At 36.5% G+C, this 21,339-nt stretch overlaps 1 protein-coding gene across 1 annotated transcript in view; it reads left to right on the top strand.

Annotated features, from left to right (window-relative positions):
* Positions 1–21,339, top strand: part of Malrd1 (MAM and LDL receptor class A domain containing 1) — a 617,971-nt gene that overhangs the window by 533,009 nt on the left and 63,623 nt on the right. The window lies entirely within an intron of this gene.

The following is a 21,339-nucleotide window of genomic DNA, read 5'->3' as shown; positions in this document are numbered from 1 at the left end:
TCATCTTGAACTTGCTGTATTCTGCTGCCTCAGCCTTACAAAGGCCAGATTTATTGCTGTGAGCCATTACACTTGGCTCAAAAGATGTTTTCTTGATACAGTTCTCCAATTTCATATACAGCTAGTTTCTGCAATTCCATTCTTTCTTTTTTATTTCAAATCCCATATTTGTGCTGCATAAAAATAAAGGATAGAATTAGTTCATAAATAAGACTATCTTCTGACTTCTCAATGGATGTTTGTGAGATTAAAAGTACAGATAGGAGTCCATTTGCATACTTAGAGCAAAAATAAACAAAAACAGACCTTGTGAGTTCTTCTGGGAATTACTCATATTGCATATCAAAGATTCTTGATTTTTTTTCTCCGACTGTAGGGAATTGTGAAAAAAAAAAGTTTCATAAATTCGAAATGAAGTGATGCATATTGCATTATATTTTTGTTTATGGCTTTTTAATCTAGTAGAGAACTGCAAATCTTTTGAAGGTTGATATTCTAATTATAATGAAACACAAATATCTTAAAAATACCCATTATTATCTATTTATATTCTTAAATCCTTTTGAGTTGGCACTCATATCTTAGATTAGGTAGTTTGTTTCTCTCTCCAGAGGAGGTTAGGAGGCCCAACCCTTCATTTTGCAGCTATTAGCTACTGAGAGATTCTAGAGACATTGTAGACATTGTCTTTGGTTGGGTAACCGTTAGTGGTCCCACCAGGCTCCAGTGGAGAGTTTCAAAGCCATGGTACCATAGATGATCCTGATTAAACTCACTGGGTTTCTAAATAACAACAACAACAAAAATCATGAATGTGGAAAGGGTGTCTGTCTGTGTGTGTGTGTGTGTGTGTGTGTGTGTGTGTGTGTGTGTGTGTGTTGTGGGATAACCAAATGAAAGGGAGATTAGTGGAGTGATCATAATTATCAGGATAAACATTATACATGTATGAAACTGTCAAAGAACAAAACAATATAAGCTCTAAAAACATACAAACAAACAAATAAAAAACAATATAATACTCCAGGCAATGAGATAGCTCAGAGAGTAAAGGTACTTTGCAGCCTAGGACTGAGAACCTGAGTTTGAACCTGAACCCTGGAACCCACATGGTGAAGGAAAAGAACTAGCTCTCTGAAGTAGTCCTCTGGCCTCCACAGGCAGGCAGCAGCATGTGTGAGCCCATTCAGAAGCTTGTGCACATATTCTCCTCCCAGAGAGACAGAGAGAGAGAAAGAGAGAGAGAGAGACAGAGACAGAGAGAGAGTATCATCGATGAAACTGAATTTCAAGTGAATTTCTTAAAGAGTTTGGTCTCAAGTCCATTATGTAATTGATCTCACATCTCAGGATTATACTTTTCCTCATATTATTTAGCATGGAAATTTATCATAAACTGTTATTTGATTCAGAGTTAAAATGCAAGTTACTAATCACTAAGATCTCTCAAAGTAACTGAGAAGTCTACCATACGATGTTTATTAGACATCAGCTAAGTGGATGATGCTATTTGATGTCAACTGTTTCAGTAAGGCCATTTGTAGTCCTGTCCTCTTCAACCCTGTTGAGCTGGAAAGCTCCCTGGCTTTAGATAGTCTCAGCTGAGTAAGCAAAAAGCTTTGCATTCTTGGCAACCTCCTCAAGTACATAAATAAACTTTAGCAATTGAAATCCAGATGGAGAAGAACTAAATTTATTTCTCTCAAATGCAAAACTCAAAGGTGGGGGACAAGATATGACAGAGAACAGAAAGGCAGATGGAATTTCAGGAAGGAAATAGTTGGAGCAAAGTGTAATTATACTACTGCCAAGAGATCCATATATCAATAAAATGTTTACAAATCAAATACCATTTTCAAAGAAAAACTTTAATAACAATGATTATGAGCAATTTCTCAGAATCACTGTTTTCTTTTTTTATATTTTTGACATTATAATATAATTATATAATATTATAATAGTGTGGTCTCTACATACTTTGTGCCTAATAAGTAGATTGTGCATAATCTAGTGAAAGTAAAGTTTCTACTAGAAAGTCACTTGAGAACACTAAGGGCATCAGGGCATCCCAGACAGCAGAGGTCGTGATCAAGTAAACGGGTGGGTATAGGAGAAAAGTGGGTGAAGAAAAGATTCAGAAGTCAGCATTTAATAAAATTGCTTTAGGGGAAACTAAGCAGAAAGAATATATTCTAAACTATCAGCATATATATGAATATATATATATATATAATAGTAAACTAAAACACAAAGAATACATTCAAGTCTATTGGATTGTTTTATATATATGAAGATTACAGTCAACTAAACACAGACTATATAAAATTGGGAGGTATGTACATAATATAGTCTTATATATGTAAACAATGATACACATATGCTTTGTATATATATATAATATATATAATTTAATCTAATTTATTTTTAAATAAGAAACATGCCAAGAAGAAAAGTAAAAAATCAGGGAAAACAACTAGACAAATAGAAATGGAGGCAATTTATGTAATCTTACATATGTGTGTGTGTATGTGTGTGTGTGAAAGCAAGTAGCCAAATTATAATATAAATATATCTTAATGAATACATATTGTGAAATTAAAATGCTAATGCAGGCAAATGTTCGTGTGCATCCAACACTATAAGAAACAGATGTAGGAGGTAGAACTTCTCAATTCTCAAAGGAAAAACAAAAATCTCTATACACACACAGCAAATCAATTCACACAATTTTATATTTTCATTGCTTTGTCATAACAGCAAAAACTCATGATAGTGTGATCAAAGCAATTAATTACTTGACTAAATAGGATACTTTAATAAAAGGCTAAAAGTTATTGTTTGGCCTATTTATGTGTTTTTTAAATAAAATAAAATGTCATTAATGGGGGAAGAGGGAAAAATAGCCTTTGGACATTTTAACTATCATTCCTAGATAACCCTGCATTCAAATGTTTTCTTACAATTTACACAAAATAGCTAGGGAAGTGGAACAGTGAGAAAGTGTTCTATGTAGTCCCGATGACACAAGTCCAATAACAGGAAGGAGGGATAATCCACACCATCCATGCCATAAAAATGTTTTCTGACCTCCACACTTTCTAATGCACACACACACACACACACACACACACACACACACACACACACCTAGACTTCTAATAGTAGAAGAAAACTTAGTTTTCTTTTATCATCTTTAAAATTTGCAATATTTGAGGGTATGAGGGTAGATTACTTTTTCCCATGGATAATAAAGATCATAATTTTCATTATCTTTCCATTATAAGCGTACAACACATATGTGATTGACAAGAGCTATTTGAATAATGTGCTAACCAAAGAATAAATGAATCAATAAACGAATGAGTGAATTGCATTTATGAAAATGAACTCTGAATTTTCACAGATAATATCATTATGCTAAAGTATGTACTTAAATGTACTGAGATACGAATTTCTAAGCCAGAAGAAACAATATACTGAGAAGCACATGGTGTGTTTATTATGTGATTAAAAATTACGACTTTCTTACAATGACAGAAGAGGGTGCTCTTAAACTAGGAATATCATTCTTCCTCAACTGTCTGACCCTTGCCACAATGAGAACACAAATTTCATTTCCACAAAGCTACTGTTTTTAAAAACTCAGTTTATTAACACTTTCCCTTTGCTGATTTTACCCTTATTTTCTTACAAAAAAAGGGTAGCGTGAGAAAAATGAAATAAAAACAAACAACTCTAATTTCAAAGAGAATAAGTACTTGTAAACATTTGGGATTATTTAAACCTAAGCTTCTACAACACTAAGACACTCAAAGTCTATGTATAAAAACAGACAACAAAGTATTAAGAGTCAATTGAAACAAAATGAAATACTTTGAATCAATTGAATTGTTACTAGAACTTTGGAAAAATAAAGTTAAGAAAAGATATAACAAAGATTAGTTCTCAAGAACTAATAGATCTAAATGCAAAAATATTATGACTTTGAGAATGGTGAGAAAATAATCAGGAGCAAAGGTGATAAAGAGAAAAAGAGTCACAGGAAGTAGGAGAGGTGGAAGATGACGATCATCTGCATTCCTGAAGTCCCCACAGAGGAAGCAGAATGCAAATGCGCAGAGCTAGCATTTAAGGATGCAGTCACAGGACTTTTGTAGCAAGACTGAAAGCCATGGGACCAGGTGCTGTTGTTGCGTGTGCACATCTTGACCAGAGAAACAAGAGTTCTGATAGCAATAGCTGGAGAAGACGGCACTCTCAAGACGAGAGGGGCGTATTTTCCTCCAGCTTTTTGTTATCTCTCTTGAGGCCTTCAGTAGCTCTGGTGATGCCCAGCTTCCATGAGAAGGACAGGTCTTTGTTACTCAGTTCACTGATTCAAAGCTCTCTTTTTTCTTTTCTTTTCTTTTTTTCATTTTTTTTTAAGAATTGTGGTGCAAACTTATCATTTATTTCCATTTGTATTTTCTTACACATCTATCAGAACATTGAAAAAGACTCCTGAGTAGCAGAAGTGATTTGTGTTAAAAACCAACCAACCAACTAATAAACAAACCTCTTTTGCTAAAATGTAGTAAAGATGCAGAAAACAGAGCGTATCGCAGGTAATAGTTCCTAAGACATTGGTATATTCAGGATCCAAATTTAGAAAGAGATGGCCAGCATCAGATAAGCATACCCTTTAAACAACAGGAGAAGCTCAGTACTGCTGGCCATACAGACAGGTTTGCTTTCATTCTCCTTTATATAGATTCATAGCGCTTCTTGCTTTAACATCTAGATTTCTTCATTTTGACATTCAAATGGGTTGTTAAAATAATACTGCACCACACAGTATAAAACCAAGCCCTGCTTATGTCCAGTCTCTGAGGGATCAGAATCGTATTGGTTCTGAGGAGAGGATGATATGAAATGAGGAGGGAGACTGACTCCTTAGAGTAGCAAGAGGGATTTTTTTCTTTTTTAAAATTGTTTTTGTTGAGCTATATATTTTTCTTTGCCCCCTCCCTTCCTCTTCCCTCCCCTTCTACCCTCTTCCATGGTCGCCAAACTCCCAGTTTACTCAGGAGATCTTGTCGTTTTCTACTTCCCATGTAGATTAGATCCGTGTATGTCTCTCCGAATGTTCTCTTTGTTGTCTAGGTTCTCTGGGGTTGTGACTGTAGGCTGGTTTTCTTTTGCTTTATGTCTAAATGCCACTTATGAATGAGTACATATGATATTTGTCTTTCTGGGCCTGGAAACTTCACTCAATATGATGTTTACTAGATCCATCCATTTGCCTGCAAGCGCTCTCATAGACACACCAAGTTGTTTTTTTTTTTTCCAGTTATTTGGGCCTCACTCAACTCTGCATGGTATTATCAGATTGAAGTCCACTGTTTTCCATGATAACTAAAAAATAATATTAAAAATTGTTACACATTCATTTACATTTAAATGAAACAATTCCATTCCTAGAGTTTTACTATTAGTAAATGAAAATAACATTGCCCAATGGGCTGTTTATTGCAGCTTTCTAATAACTTATAAATATTGGAAATAAAGTGCCTGCCTAGAGCGAAGCAATTACATAAGCTATGATACATACCCAGTAGAAATCAATGGGATGGGCAGTAGTTGAAGATCATCTATTGGGCCAGATATAGGAAAGAGCTCATCCACGGAAAGTTAAAGAGCAGTGAACAAATTGACTAATAGTCACACTAGCAGCCATTTTTTTCTTTTTAAAACAATAAAAATAATAATCTAGAGTGCATTGTGAATAATTACATATAAGCAGCACTTCCATGTTTTGATATACCTGTGGAGTTAAGATATAAACTTAATATAAGTCCATAGGAGAGCTGAAAACATATCTAATATAGGAATTCGCATGTACAGGGTGGCTATCACCAACCCGGTTCTTTTTAAAGGTCCCTCTCTCCCCTGGGGCAGCCACGCCCCTGAACGCAGGGATTGGGCCAGCTGCCCCAACAGGTATATATACAAATAAAACACTCATATGCATAAAATAAATCTTTAAAAAGATGAGATGGTGCAATTAGAAATTTTCCTTGAAACAAAACACAAATGTCATTATTATTCACACCTGGGTCTTTGAGGCAGACTCTATGCTTATATGGTTTTAAGTGCATGATACATTGCCTCTTTGGAGTTTGACTCTGTGACTTCTGATTCTAGAAACACAAAGTTCGTGAATGCAGATTTTCATCAAATGTCTACAGTCCACTAAGATTTATTTTCTTCTGGTTGTTTGCTACTCTTAAACACTGTGCACTTTTATTCTTATAGGCTTGTATGCCACTTTATTAGTTAAGAACATTCTGAAGAATGTTGTATCTACATGGTGGCTCTATGTGTAGGCAGATACACAGTTTTTGAATTGTTTATATACTATTGCCTTAATTATCTCCAGAACAACAAACCGTACTTCTTTCAAAGTGCTGTACAGAACAATTCAACAAAATGTAAGACCATTGCCTCTTGTTATGTTCTGAAACTCAGTGTACAAGTGCTTAAAGACTAAAGCATATAACCATAGCTACACGAGAGAATGCAAATGAAAACCATTGCACTTTACAAAAGTCAATGTGAAGAAGCCAACATTTAGACAATTTTAAGTAAGTTTAGAGCCCATGTAGTTGAATTTTTTCAAATGCAATAAATGGAAGAAATGGATTCACAGAGAAATAAAATTACCAAGAAGAGCCCAAATAGGAATATAAGTTTGTTATGTTAATTTTCACAGTAGAAATTAAGTCAAAGGTATCCTTCTCTCTCAATTTAATTGTATTTTAACCTCAACAATTTAGAAAGCATCATGACTACTGTTAAAAATATATTTTATTACTGAAAGGTAATGACAGTGTTATCATCATAAATGTGATACTCATGTTAGGTAAACTACATGTTAAACAGCTGGATTTAGTCATGCCACAATGTATACATACATAAAAATATCATGTTCTTTACAATAAATGCATACAATTTTATCTTTCAAACTTAAGGCTAATATTTTTTAATGAAAATTTTCTGAAAAAAACCATAATGAAGGAATATCTTCCAGGCATTTGGATTAATATATTTCTCAAGAGATTTTTAGCTAAAGGAGAAAGCCAGAGGGACATAGATGCTAACCATATTGACAAAAAGAAAAACCACAAATATTTTGCAGATATGAACAGTCTAGACAAAATAATTAAAATGAGGAAAGAGCTTGGCATGGTAGCTATACACAAGATAAATATACAAGACTGATAAGGCTTTCAAAAGCAATAGTAACAATTGAACAAGGAAACTGTCAGTCTCTTCAGGAACAGGAACAATGTTTTTACTATATTCAAGGTAAATAACAGCATAATTAACCAAACAAAGCTGGAAACAGAGGAACTTCAAAGATGATGTCAAAAATAGGTGGGGAATAATGTGTGCAAACCACTCTTTAATACTCCCAGTGTGTTAGGAATAATTCTTAATACTAGCTCCCTGCCGATGCAAAATTCCCAATCAAGCCAAATCAAAACAAGCCAAATTAAGAAATATACAGGTTTAATGGGAGATCTGCCCTCTCCGGTGTTCCCGAGCGGGAATCGGGAAGCCGCTGGAACTTCACTCCCAGGAGGAGGAAAGGGAGACCACGTGTTTCTCTTTTTTTTTGGGGGGGGGTCAATTAAATACCCTGGGGAGTGGTCCTCCCTGTGGGTGGGGTCAGGACCTGGCCTGCTGGGACTTGGAGTCCAGACCAGGCCTGGGGGCTGGGATAGATGCGAGGGGCAGGGGCCTATGCTCCCAACTTGACACAGTATTCAGTTCCCTATGATGGTGAGCTATAGAAAATCAACTATCTCATCTGACTAATCAGTCCAATTAGCACGCTGTGTTTGCACTCAAATTTTAAAACAAAAGGATTTAAATGCTCACCTAAAAATATAAGCATAAAGCTAAAAGCCATAATTAAGAGTTAGGAAAGCCTTCAAAGCCAGAACATTATAATACAATAAATACTGTCAATCTGAAAAGGAATAGACAAATAATTACTAAAACAAATAATCTACTTATATAGACAGTATAATTGCATGAAACTAGCATAAAAGGTAAAATTTCAAGTTAATGAGAATGAAGAGGTTGAACTGTCCATTAGTTAGTATTAGGACAAATGGTTAGTCAATGATGAATTACTTTTTAAATTTATATACAAGAATTGCTTATAGCTATTTCTGACATCATAAAATGAATTATTTTAAAGCTTTTTAGAGACATAAAGAGGGAAACAAAACTTCTTAGAGAAATAATAAAATATTTTGTAAAATTTTACATGTATCTTTTCAAAACAAACATAAAAACAATTAACAGCTGTAAGAATCTGTTATCATACATAACTCCTGAACAAAATAAACACTGCATTATGATGAAAGACACCTAGAACAGAATTTACAAGTAAAAAATTGCCAGCCAGGAAAAAAAAATATATATTTCTCTCTCAAAGCAACAAAAACACCTAGACAATAATTATTCTCAGCAAAAATTATTTATTTGTCTAAAAGAAGTAATTATTTGTTATTATTTGTCTAAAAGAAGTTCAATCAGCAATAAAAAGTTAGTAAATGAAACTACTGAATTGTTAGCTTTATGTCCTATTTAAATAACGTACACGAAAACCAGTATAGTCCAAGCCACCATTAATCAAAATATATCCACACTCACCATTATATACAGAACTTGTGGACATGCAATTTTCAAATATTCTTAAGAAACTGTTTCATAGGAGAACATGGTAGCACACACCTCTAATCCCAGCACTCGGAAGACAGAAACAGTTGGGACTCTATGAGTTCAGGACCAACGTGGTCTACAGAGAGAGTTCCATTACAACTAAAGATACACAGAGAAACCCTGTCTCAAAAAAATAAATAATAATAATAATAATAATAATAACAACAACAACAACAACAAAAGAAAAAAGAAACTGAATACAAAGTAGGAAGAAAAACAGAATTGTTTGAAAAAAACAAGTGCTAACATCAATCTGAAAATTCAAGGTAAAGTATATACTCACTCAAGAAACTCAGTCTTGGGAATTAAAATTAACATGTTATTGAGATATAAAAGCACAAGTATTGATTGTCCTACTAAGTCATAGGGCCCCACTGAAAACAGATGTAAATGTTCACTATAGTCTGCTGAAATACTATGTAACATGTATTAAAATGTACAAAATACAAATCTTGACATAGAGAAGATTCAATATTATTAGAGCAAATATAGAAATTCCAGATAGTAGATTTATTAAGGTCCTATTTGTTGAAGGAGAAAGGGTATAACTGTGTAAAGGACCATGACACTTATTGAACTACAATGAATAGTTGATGATCTCAAAAGAGATTTGCTTCAGGGAAGAAGAGAGAGTCTGCATTTTAGTGCCAACATTTTTTTCTTGCTTTTTGTTTTTGCTTTTTTTTTTTTTTTTTGAGACAGGGTTTCTCTGTAGCTTTGGAGCTTCCTACAATTTTGTTTTAACATGCCCTGGTTTTATCACTTACAAGTGTGATTTTTCAAAAGTCCTTACACCTTACACACACACATACACACACACACACAAATGAGTTTTATATGCATATATAGAAATATTAAAATATATTCATGTAATATATATATGTACATATATATATGTGTGTATATATGTAAATATATATATATATACACAATTGCGGTGGAAGCAGAATCAACTGACTGCTTTTAATGTGTCCCCACAGATGGACATGTCTATCCCTCAGCGTTCTCCCTGTTGTCAGAGAGCATTACACATCTTCTACCCCAGGCCCTGCCAGCCAAGCAAGGCCTACTAAGAATGTTGTTGACATTAAAAAGGGCCTGTTCTCAGCAAGCTCTCCAAGCCTCCTTTATTCCTTGCTCCAGAGCTGAGGTTTGATTTGATCCATATACCAATAGCCATGATCATGAAATCACAATTAAGTGACTGGAGAGATGGCTTAGCAGTTAAGAGCACTGGCTATCCTTCCCAGGTTCAGTTCCCAACACCCATATGGCATTCACAACTGTCTTTAACTCCAGTTCCAGGGGATCTGACACCCTTACATATATGCACATACATAAAATTATTTTAAAAACACAACTACCTAGTTTTCTTTTCCTGTGCTTTTCTTGATTCTCACAGGGTCCTTAACAGACCTTGCCTAGGCTCCTAAATGGCATTCTGGTTTCCCATGAAGGCTCAGTGAGCTTTCAATCAGAAAGCTGAGTTATTTTGGCTATTGGGGGGGTCTGCCCTTCTTGCAGGACCCATCGCCTTTCAAGGCAGGCATTCTCCGAGGAAGGCCATGGCCTAGATTCCACTCACTGGTCATGGCTGACAGGGATTTGTGATCTATATGTTTTCCAAGGTCTCTGCTATGACCTGACTGCTAAGTAGATCTTTCTGTCTTCTGAGAAGTAAATTGGTGGGTTACATCTGGGATGGTCTCTTCTGTCAAATGACTTGCTTTCAAACACAGAACAAGACATAGCTGTCCATAGCATAAGAATCAGAGCATGCACAGCTCCTTCACCAACCCTCAGACAACAGCATAGGAAATACTTCACTGTAATCAGCACAGTTCTGGTCAGTTTTCTGCACATCAATGCAAGGAGGCTTTAATGGGTATATTTGATTGATCTTTTCTTCCAGCGATGTGGTGTGTGTGTGTGTGCCTGTGTGTGTGTGTGTGTGTGTGTGTGTGTGTGTGTCCAGTGAAGACACTTAAGAGACCCGAATGTCTGACAAAAAGTCATTCCTCCATTTCAACTTCACAGTTTCCCTAACCAGGCTCCCTGGTGGCTGTGGGATCGCAGGGCATCCTGCTATGTCCTGATCCTCCTACATGGCTTTTCTTCTTGATCAGCCAGCATGCATTTAGCTATGTCACAGTGGAGTCCTTTGTGCTGTTGCTAGGTGGCTAAGCTCAGCCATATAGAAGAAAAATCTAGCAAATGGGGTAAGATGTTTTGAACTCACCCTTTGACCAGTGAAATGTTGACAGACTTAAGTAGCTCAATGCATTTTAATTTTGAAACTCCTCTGGGACTCTTCTTAGCCCCTGAAAATACTGGTCTGTGTTTGCCACTGTGCTAAATCTACTGTCTGTCTGAAACTCTTGAGATGGAGAGGAGTCCCTGTGTATTCTTCTAGCAAAGATTTATTTTTCTTCTTTCACCAAGAGAATAAAGAAGGTAACAATAGTGGTGTACATCCCGGAGATTAAGGTGAAATAATGACTTAATAAATAGTCAAAAAATTAATCTGTGTTTATAGGAGCATAGAACTTGGTATTAAATTTCAAAATACAGTGTGGAATTTACCATCTAGTACATAGAGTTAAAACACACAATTGATCACTTCCTAGCAAAGGCTAGTTTTGCTGTGAACACTGTCCTGCAGTTTTGCGAACAGGCATGCCATGCTTTCTGATTGTACATGGAGATATCTAACCTCACAATAACAACAGCATCCTCATAAACACGTTTTCATTTGGTAGATAACATTAAGAAACACCTTTCTTAATCTTGTGTCAGAATGAGAATTAGTTTAGTTTGAATAAAGACTCCAATAGTAGAAAGTAAGACTAAATACATTGTGCTTTACAAACATTTTCTGCTGAGATGTAAATCAAAGCTTCAGGAACTTTCCCCATAACCATATCAGTTGTAGTAACCACCTTTTACTGTTGCTTAGGGGTCACTGTGCTGAAGGAGCATGAGCTATAAATATAAAAATATGTGTTGGTAAATGGAGAAGTGTATTATTTCTGCCTCTCATTGTTCACTGGGATAAATCACCCTAACACACACACACACACACACAGAGACAGACAGACAGACAGACAGACACACACACACACACACACACACAGAGAGAGAGAGAGAGAGAGAGAGAGAGAGAGAGAGGTACTTATTCTGACTCTTTATGAAAAATATCACAACACGTGACTCTTAGTCTTTCACTGATATTCAGCATAATGAAACACAGGGAAGGAAGACTGCACTTGGGGTTAGAATCTACTTCAGTATTATTTGATAGCCATTTAGTAGGGGCAGGCAGAGTCCAGCATGATGAGAATATACCTAAGTCACCTCAAATCACAAAGCTTTTAGGAAACAATTTGTTAATTAGTCAGAACTAAAAAATCAAAAAAGGATACTGAGGTTTTAGGGAGTAGCAGTCTTGGAAAAGACAGTGGGGGAGCTTGACTAAGCAGCTCCATAGGACCTGTGATTGTATCCTAAGTTGATCTTGATTGAGGCAGACATGCAATATCTTCCACTGACCTCTGTGTACCTATGCACATACACACACACATGCACAAAAATGCATATACATAAACCATATGATATTCAGCTTTATGTAGGGGTGTTTGTGTATGTGCGTGGGTGTGCATGAGTGCATGTGTGCTTGAGTGTGTTTGTACATGTGCATGAGTGTATGTGTGTGTGTATGCATGTGTGTGTGATGTGACAGAATATCTGTGTTGAATCAACAGAAAGAAGGGAAGATTCATCTGGGTCTGGCTTTGGTTTACGTTACCTTGTCCCACTTGGTCATAGGTTTGTTTGTTGCAGATCATGGTGGAAGCATGTGACAGAGGAAAGCTGTTCAGCACATTGTCATGAACCAAAAGGAAAAAGGAGGGGATTAATATACTTTCAAACATTTGCCACAAGTCGTGTAGTCTCGCTAAATAGGCAGGATATAGTCCCCATTTTTTCTCAGTGGTGCTGTCAATTGGAAACAAAACTATCATCATACAAGCTTTTAGGGAACATTTAAGACACAATACATAATATGACATTATGCCAGAAAAATAAATTAAAAATTATTAAAAATCAGAAATATTAAAATGGTATGCCTTTCAACAGGTAAAAATATTTTTCATTATAATTTTTGTTTGAGACACTAGGGTTGTATTCTGGATCTTATGCACAATAAACAAGTACTCCACCACTGAGATGGATATGTAGTCTTTGAAAATTGTCTGTGTGTGTGTGCACATGTGTATATGTGTGTATATGCATGTGTATGTGTGTGCACATGTGTGTATATGCATGTGTATGTGTGTATGCACATGTGTATATGTGTGTATATGCATGTGTGTGCACATGTGTATATGTGTGTATATGCATGTGTGTGAATACATACACAAATAATGACTAAAAAAACCAAATGTCTTAGATGGATTAAATTGCTAATCATAATTTCTATCAAATGACCATCAACACCTGATAGCTTTTTCTCCATTATCATTTAATGTGAAGTATGTATTTATACAAAATTCCAAAATAAACTTCTATAATGTTGGTGTTAAAAATGATTTACCAATTTTTTATTAATTAAATCTTATTTTATACCAACCACTTCAAAAACAGAAGAGAAAATAGAACAATCCATATGTTTTGTGAGGCAGGCTAGAGTTCACAGTAGCAGTGGATAAGGAACAAAAGCAGTCCAGCCTAGTGATTCTTAAGGAACCTAAGTACACAAGTCCAAAGCAAGCATTACTAAACACAATTGTCACTGGTTACCAGAATTGTTCAATGTTGTAGAAAACTATTTTAAATGTGTTACATTTGTTTATGCTGTGAAACATTTGTTTTAATGACGCAAAGATGTGTTTCATTCTATTATGCTGCATTTGTTTAACTCTGTGAAACTGTGTTACTTTGCCTGTCTAAACACCTGATTGGTCTAATAAAGAGATGAACAGCCAATAACGAGGCAGGAGAAAGGATAGGCGGGGCATGCAGACAGAGAAAATAAATAGAAGGAGAAAGACGAAGGAATGGGAAAAGGAGGAGAGGAGGACTCCAGGACCCAGTCACCCAGACACATAGCCAGACATGGAGTAAGAAGGAGAGAAAAGATATACAGAAATAGAGCAAAGTAAAAACCCAGAGGCAAAAGGTAGGTGGGATAATTTAAAGTTAAGAAAAACTGTCAAGAAGCAAGCTTTGTATATCATCTTACACCTGTCAGAATGCCTAAGATCAAAAACAGTGATGATAGCTTAGGTTGAAGAGTGTGTGGAGTAAGAGGAACCCTCCTCACTGCTGGTAGGAATGTAAACTTGAAAAGCCACTTTGGAAACTAATATGGTGGTTTCTCAAAAAATTGGAAATCAATTTACCTCCAGACCCAGCTATGCCAATGTTGGGTATATACCCAAACAATGCTCAATCATACCACAAGGACACTTACTCAACTATGTTCATAACAGCATTATCCATAATAGCCAGAACCTGAAAACAACCTAGGTGGCCCTCAACTGAAGAATGGATAAGGAAAATGTGGTATATTTACAAAATAGAGTATTAATCAACTGTTTAAAACAATACATCAGAAAATTTAAAGGCAAAGCGATAGAACTAGAAAAAAAACATCCTGCGTGAGGTAACATAGACCTAGAAAGGCAAACATGTTATGTACTCACTCATAAGTAGATATTAGGAGTAAAGTATAGGATAACCAACCTACAATCCACAGCCCCAGAAGATGCTAGATAAATGGAAGTCCCAAGACAGATGCATGGTTATCCCTGGCAAGGAAAGATAGAAGAAATTTCCAGGTAAATTGGGGCAGGGGTGGGGAATGAATAGATAGGAACTTGAGGAAGCAGGTTGGGTGGGCTATGTGCAGGAGGTAGGTTGGGGGAGTTATGGAGGTGGAATTTAAGGGTTAGTGAGAAACCTGGAACCAGGGAAACTCCCAGGAACCCACAAGAATGACCCCAGCTAAGACTCTTAGCAATAGTGGAGAGGGTACCTGAACTGCCATCTACTGTAATCAAATTGGGGTCTTCCCTAATTGCCATCAGAGATACTCTATCCAGTTAACTGATCGAAGCAGATGCAGAGATCCTCAGCCAATCACTGGACTGAGTTCTGGGAGTCTAGCTGAAGAAGAGGAGAAGCCAGGGGATGCCATGACAGGGGAACAGGGACAACTGGCCTGAGCTCATGGGAGCTCATAGACTCTTGATCAACAGTTAGGGAGCCTACATGGCTCCAACCTAGGCCTTCTGCATGTGGGTGATAGTTGTGTAGCTTAGTCTCTTTTTTAAGGCTCCTAACAGTAAGATCAGGACCTGTCCCTGCCACTTAGTTGGCTTCTGGGAACCTGTTCCCCATGCTGGATTACCTTGCCCAGACTTTATGCAAGGGGAGAAGTTCAGTCTTGCCTCTACTTGATGTGCCAATCTTTGTTCAAGCCATAGGAGGTCTGCCCTTTTCTGAATGGAGATGGAGGAGGAGTGGAAGGGGAGGGGTGTAGATGGGAAGCCAGGGGTTTGTGTGGGTGGAGCAGGAAAAAGAGGGAAGAAAGGAGGAAAAAGAAACTGGGTTGTTATGTAAAATAAGTGTAAAAAAATGGAAAAAATGTTATTAAAATAAAAAATTACTAGCATCAGGTAAAGCTTCTGCTGCCTTAGACCAAAAAGCCATATAGTGATGTAACAGGCAGGAGTCTTGCCTTACAGTGCAGTGTGTAATTCTCTCTCCTGAGCAATGCTCAGATAGTCCAGAAAAAGTTTTCTATAATACCCAAGAAAAAGAGACACTATTCCACTCAATAAATATATTAATTTACACAATAAATATATTATAAAGAAATACATTTCTATAACAAATTTTCTAAGCAGCATAAAAATAATAGCTGAGTCAAAGTAAGATTTGCCCATGTTAAGAACAGTCCTGGATGCATGTCTACCTGAGACAGAACCACAGTCAGTCTGGGGCCCTTGGTGATATATTGCTGTCTCAACTCCATTAACAAAATTCTGGTTTAGACTGCATAATACTCTTTTTATTTTCTAAAATAAGTAAAAGAGCAAATGTAACAGGCATGTGTGGAGCCACCTGTGGCTGACTCAAAGAGCTGGTATGCAGTTCTGGCTGGAGCTACAGTGCCCCAAACAAGATTGAGGTCACTCTCTGGAGAAGGAGTCAAAGAATCCCATGACTGGCGGGAGAATTCGGGAGAGAGGCCAAAGCCTGAGTCCTAATTAGTCAACAAAAGGAATACCAAGGTTTCGTAAGGTACAAGTTAAACAGAGCCTGTAAGGTCACATGTTAAATGCCACTTTTTTTTTTCATTATTGGTTTCTCCCACAGGTTGTAAAATCATGTTGTCCCTTAAAGGCACAGGGCAAAATAAGTGGGACGGGGTGAAGGTAGAATGTTTGGACAGGAAATGTTAAGGGACGTTCCAGGCAGTGTTAGAGGTATAGCGCCAGAGAGAGGCTGCTTAAGGGAGCCACCGGAGATTAATATGAAAACAAAATTAATTAATTGAACAATCACAGAGATGATGGACAAGAATTAAAATCCAAAGCGGTGTAAGCTGTTTTAATATCACAGAAAATGCTGGTGCTGGAGGCAGGGGCTTGACTGTGTAGACAGAGTGTTGATTTTAAGAGAGACCTACTATCCTATTAAACTCTCCAGCAAGCGTGTTTCCAGCCACTTCCCAAATTCTACCAACCATTCTTTCACCAAATCAGAGGTTTGTTTGCAATTATTATGGTTTATTTTTTAGCCTTTGCTCTGAGATTCCAATGAGGTCACCACCCACAGATTGTCTGAGGAAGCCGTTTGGCAAGAGTCCTGGTGAAGGAGGTTCAGACTCAGTCCATTAGAGGCATGTCAGCAAACAGCTCTGCCTGGCTTCCTTTTTTGTCATGTGGGTGACCAGAGGAACAGAAAAGGCTTTTTTAAATTTATTCTTTTAATCTGAAGCCTTGTGAATGTTCTGCTTTCAAATTGCTTCATTTAGTATAACAAAAACAAACAAACAACAAAAATAAAGAAAATGAGCCAAGCTTCATAGGACATATGACTGAACACAAAACACAAAGCAGGTAAATGAATAAAATAAAATAAAATCAGAAATAGAAGTGAAAAATGTTCCAAATGTTCCGATATACAAACATACAAGAAAGTTAAAAAAAGTATATTTTTCTTTAAAAAGTTATACACTGAAGAAAATCAGTCTTGATATCGTGACTTTATTTCACAAGTGATGTGTGTTACAGCTTCAAGGGAGACAGAACTGTATGTACATAAAAGAAACGCGTGTCTCCATTTGTCCCTGGAGTTTGTGAGATGATGCAGCCATCTCTGAAAGGTACTGAAGAGAAAGTGGCTCAGAAGAGGAGGAGTTGAAATACAGCAGACCTGCCTGTGATGCCTGCAGAGTCCTCAGATAGTGTCTCAGACAATACTGGGGAAAATGGTCATGGGAGAGGGGAGGAAGGGAGAAGAACAGAGAAAAATGTATAGTACAGTAAAAAATATGGAAAATAAATTAAAAGATTTGTTTTCCAGTAATAGAAAAAGACAGAGAGTGAGGGGGGACAGCCTTACAGGCAGTGTGTATTCCGATTGCGGCATAGACTGTGAGAATTAGTGATTCACACTAACTCTTCACAATTAGTTTCCCCTGTATGCTGGTAGAGGGGTCCTGTGAACCTCATCAGGTTAATACTTGTGGTCATGAACAGACATTCCCAGTATTTCCTAAAAGAAATACAAATCATTTCATGGAGAATAGGCACTAAATAAGACAACGTAATGTACAGTGTTTGGACATTGATTTTTTCTCCGATCACATTTCTAATAACATGTCCCTGGGCAGCAGCTAAACACTTCTTATTTTCAGGAGATACATGATTTGAATGCTTTGCAACTCAACAGGATGGGTTATTTGTTCTCTTTAACTAAAGCTAAAGTGAAGGTTGTCCTAGTCGTCACTGTGTGGTTAGTATATGTTTCATACACCTCAGAATCTACGCAGTATTTGAGAGCAGTGGTAGTGTTCACAGAGATTATGTCCACAGCAGAGCTGTGCAGATTAAACTGAAACAATTACAACTCCTCCCCTTAGCAGCCATTCTCCAAGGTCACGAAGTCCCTCCCCTCAAGGAAGAGTCTCAATTCAATTCTGTTCCTGGTAGTTCCTGAGTCCCATAGCAGGTACCAAACCCCATTTTCCCTAGATTCCTTCCAAAGGAAAAGCAGAAAGAAAAGAATGAATGTTTTTAAGATTAGATAAACATCAACAGGATCCCACTGAAACATTGTAATTGGAGCTGACTGCTGCAAGCATGCCTTTTGCCTGGTTTATTCTGTATCAGGTATTTAATGGAGTCTCCTAACTCCAAGTGTGTTTTTGAAAATGTGGTAACAACAGCATCTGCTTCTAGTCTGTCTGTCTCTGGGTCATTGTTACACTGTGGTTAGTGTTAGTTTCTTTCTGTTTCATGAACTATCTAACTTCCTCCTTTCTTTACAATCTAGAAATAGCTATATCTGTGGTATTACACAGCAAAGGGAGGATGTGTGGAAATTAATTTTCCTTTTCATGTGAAATCTTAAAGACAATTTTTTTTAAGAATAATAGGATTCACAGGTCTGTTTTTGAAGAAAGAAACATCTGTGTTTTTCATTTTGTTTAAACATCCAATATGAAGCTCTCTGATGTTTCCTAAGATGTTGTTAGCGTCTAATTCCATGTGTACATATTTAATTTTGGAAGCTAAGTTTTACTAATATTGTCACAGAAAAAAGTAATAATTTCAAAAAATCATAAAAGGGCATTGAATAATTTTGAAGATCATATAGTCATATTATTTCTCAATCTCTGTGTAAGGAGACATGTCAGCATACATAGCTTAATGAATAATATCATGAATAATAAGACATAATCACATTCTAGAATTATTAGTCAAAAATATTATCACACTTCCATAACATCTTACTGAGTGGATAACAATACTAAAACTATTATACACATACACTCAGAACCAAGAAGTAAATGAATGTATAGTCATTGTCCTTTGCATAGCAGATGGGTGCTTTCACTGCAGCAACAAAATATACAGCATTTTGAAATTTTATAAAAAGATAATTCACAATATTACAAAATATAATTTTGTCCCTAAAGCAAAATAATCTATCCTGAGACATTTAACAACTTTTATATATTATTTCCTCTTGCACAGTCTTATAATTTGTATGACATGGTTATACCCTACTTTTCTGTTGCATAGTATAGGATCCATAACATAAATTAGGTGAAGGAAGGACTTCAAAGAATGCAAAAAACTACTATACTCTTTTGTCAGTCCATTTATTATATGTATTCTTGAGGGTCAAAGGTATTTATTGGCAAAGAATTAGCATTGTAGCTCTTTCTCCACTTACTTTCTGATAGGATTCGGCCTCTCTCATATCCAAGATCATTATCTTAATTTTAATGACTTGAACAAGCAGATTAATTTAATTGAAAGTTATTTCACAAAGTATTTTCTGTTTATTAGACAGGACTGTTAAACTACCAATTTCATACTTCTCTATGCTAAATGACCAAGTTATGTTAAAACCCACAGACCTTTATTGGTAGTAGTAACAACTAAACTTGTGATACAGGAATTGTAGACATATGTCATTTTCCTTAAAATTAAACCCAGTTGTGGCTATTTGGGGACAGTTTCCAAAAGATGCTTTTCAGGATGTGTTTTTTAAAGATAGCCATAGAGAGTAAATTTACCAAAAATGCCACTCTATTCTTTGTTTGTAAGGATTATGTCAGCAACTTTTTTTGTTTGTTTTTAAATGTATTACCATATGTTGACTTTAATTACTGCAGAAACAAGATGTTAAGATATTCCAGAAAACAGATGAAGCCATCTAACGCTTACTCTCACTGTACATCTGGGAGTGCACTTGGGCTCTCTGCTACCCAGAGCTAGCAAGTTGGAACCATTTTGATCCATTTGACCAGGACTTTGCATCTCTCATTTTGAAGTTTCATTAGCAACAGACTGTAGTTATGAAGCACAGACTCAGAGTATTAACTGCCAAGTTGACACAGCCTAGAATCACCTTTACAAAAGTTTTAATGCCGGGCAGTGGTGGCACTCCCACCCAGCACTCCGGAGGCAGAGGCAGGAGGATCTCTGTGAATTTGAGGCCAGCTTGGGCTACAAGAGTTCCAGGACAGGCTCCAAAGCTTCAGAGAAACCCTGTCTCAAATAACCAAACCCCCAAAAACAGTTTTAATTAAACAGTTGCCTTTATTGGAGTAGCTCATGGCATCTGTGAGGAATTATCTTAATTATTAATTGATGCAAAGGGCCTAGCCTACTTCAGGCAACACTATCTCTAGGCTGTGGAAGAAAGTTAGTGATCTCAGTGATGGGGCTAGAGACAGCATCTTTGTGTTTTCTGCTTGAAGTTCCTGCCATGAGCTTTTGCCCTCATTTCCCAGACAATGGACTATAACCTGGAAGAGAAGCTGAATGAATCCTTTCTTCTCCTAATATAGTTTTAGACAAAATATTTTACCACTGCACCAGGAAAAAAAATTAAATGAACGGTTAACCCAAACAGCAAAATATATATTCTTTTGGGCTTGAAACTCAGTCTACCCGAATAGTTGACAGGCTTATACTGCTACTCAATAAAAGTGGAAGAGAAGGGAAAAGAAAATGAATGATATAAAAAAACAAACAAGTAATTTAAATTTATTCTTCAGAATCACAAAAAGAAAAAATGAAAAAAATATATGGTAATAACTGTTAACTTCCCAACCATGTATTTACACATGCGTGCGAGCGTGCAAAACACACACACACACACACACACACACACACTCAGAGTCCGTTCTAGACAAACTTATTTCTAAAAAAGGTTATTACACTAAAGAAATTAGGAAGCTTTAGGTACTCACATTCTGAATAGAAATATTAAGTGCAATTCAGGTAACAACTCTGGAAGTTGCTTATACTAGGAAGAGTTGAGGTTGTGGCTACTTCTTCCAGGTTTAGAGCCCCAAATACAAGTGTTAAAGGTTGCTGTCCTCTATACATTGCTAGTATAAGTGTTGGCCTAAAACGGTGGTTCTAAACCTTCCTACTGCTGTGACCCTACTACAGTTCCTCAAGTTGTACTGACCCCCAACCATAAAATCATTTTTGTTTCTACTTTATAACTGTAGTTTTACTGCTGTTATGAGTCAAAATGTAAATATCTGTATTTTCTGATGACTGTAGCAACTCCTGTGAATGGGTTGGTCGACCACAAAGGGCTTGTGACCTACAGGTTGAGAATCACTGGGTTAGCAAGAGGGTGAGAGAGAAGTGTGCATTAAAAAGATCATATAGGCTTGTGTTTATATGGTATTTCCCAGAATTACAGGCAACTTCCTGTGTTCATATGTTCATAAGAATGGACTTACAGTGTGATTTACTCACTGTAGTAATTGTGTGCTTTTTAAAACATAGCTGTCATATC

Source organism: Arvicola amphibius, chromosome 6 (assembly GCF_903992535.2).
Source record: "Arvicola amphibius chromosome 6, mArvAmp1.2, whole genome shotgun sequence".
In the NCBI taxonomy this organism is placed as follows: Eukaryota; Metazoa; Chordata; class Mammalia; order Rodentia; family Cricetidae; genus Arvicola; species Arvicola amphibius.
Note: the sequence above shows the minus strand (reverse complement) of the source record. Positions and strands in the feature narration are given on the sequence as shown.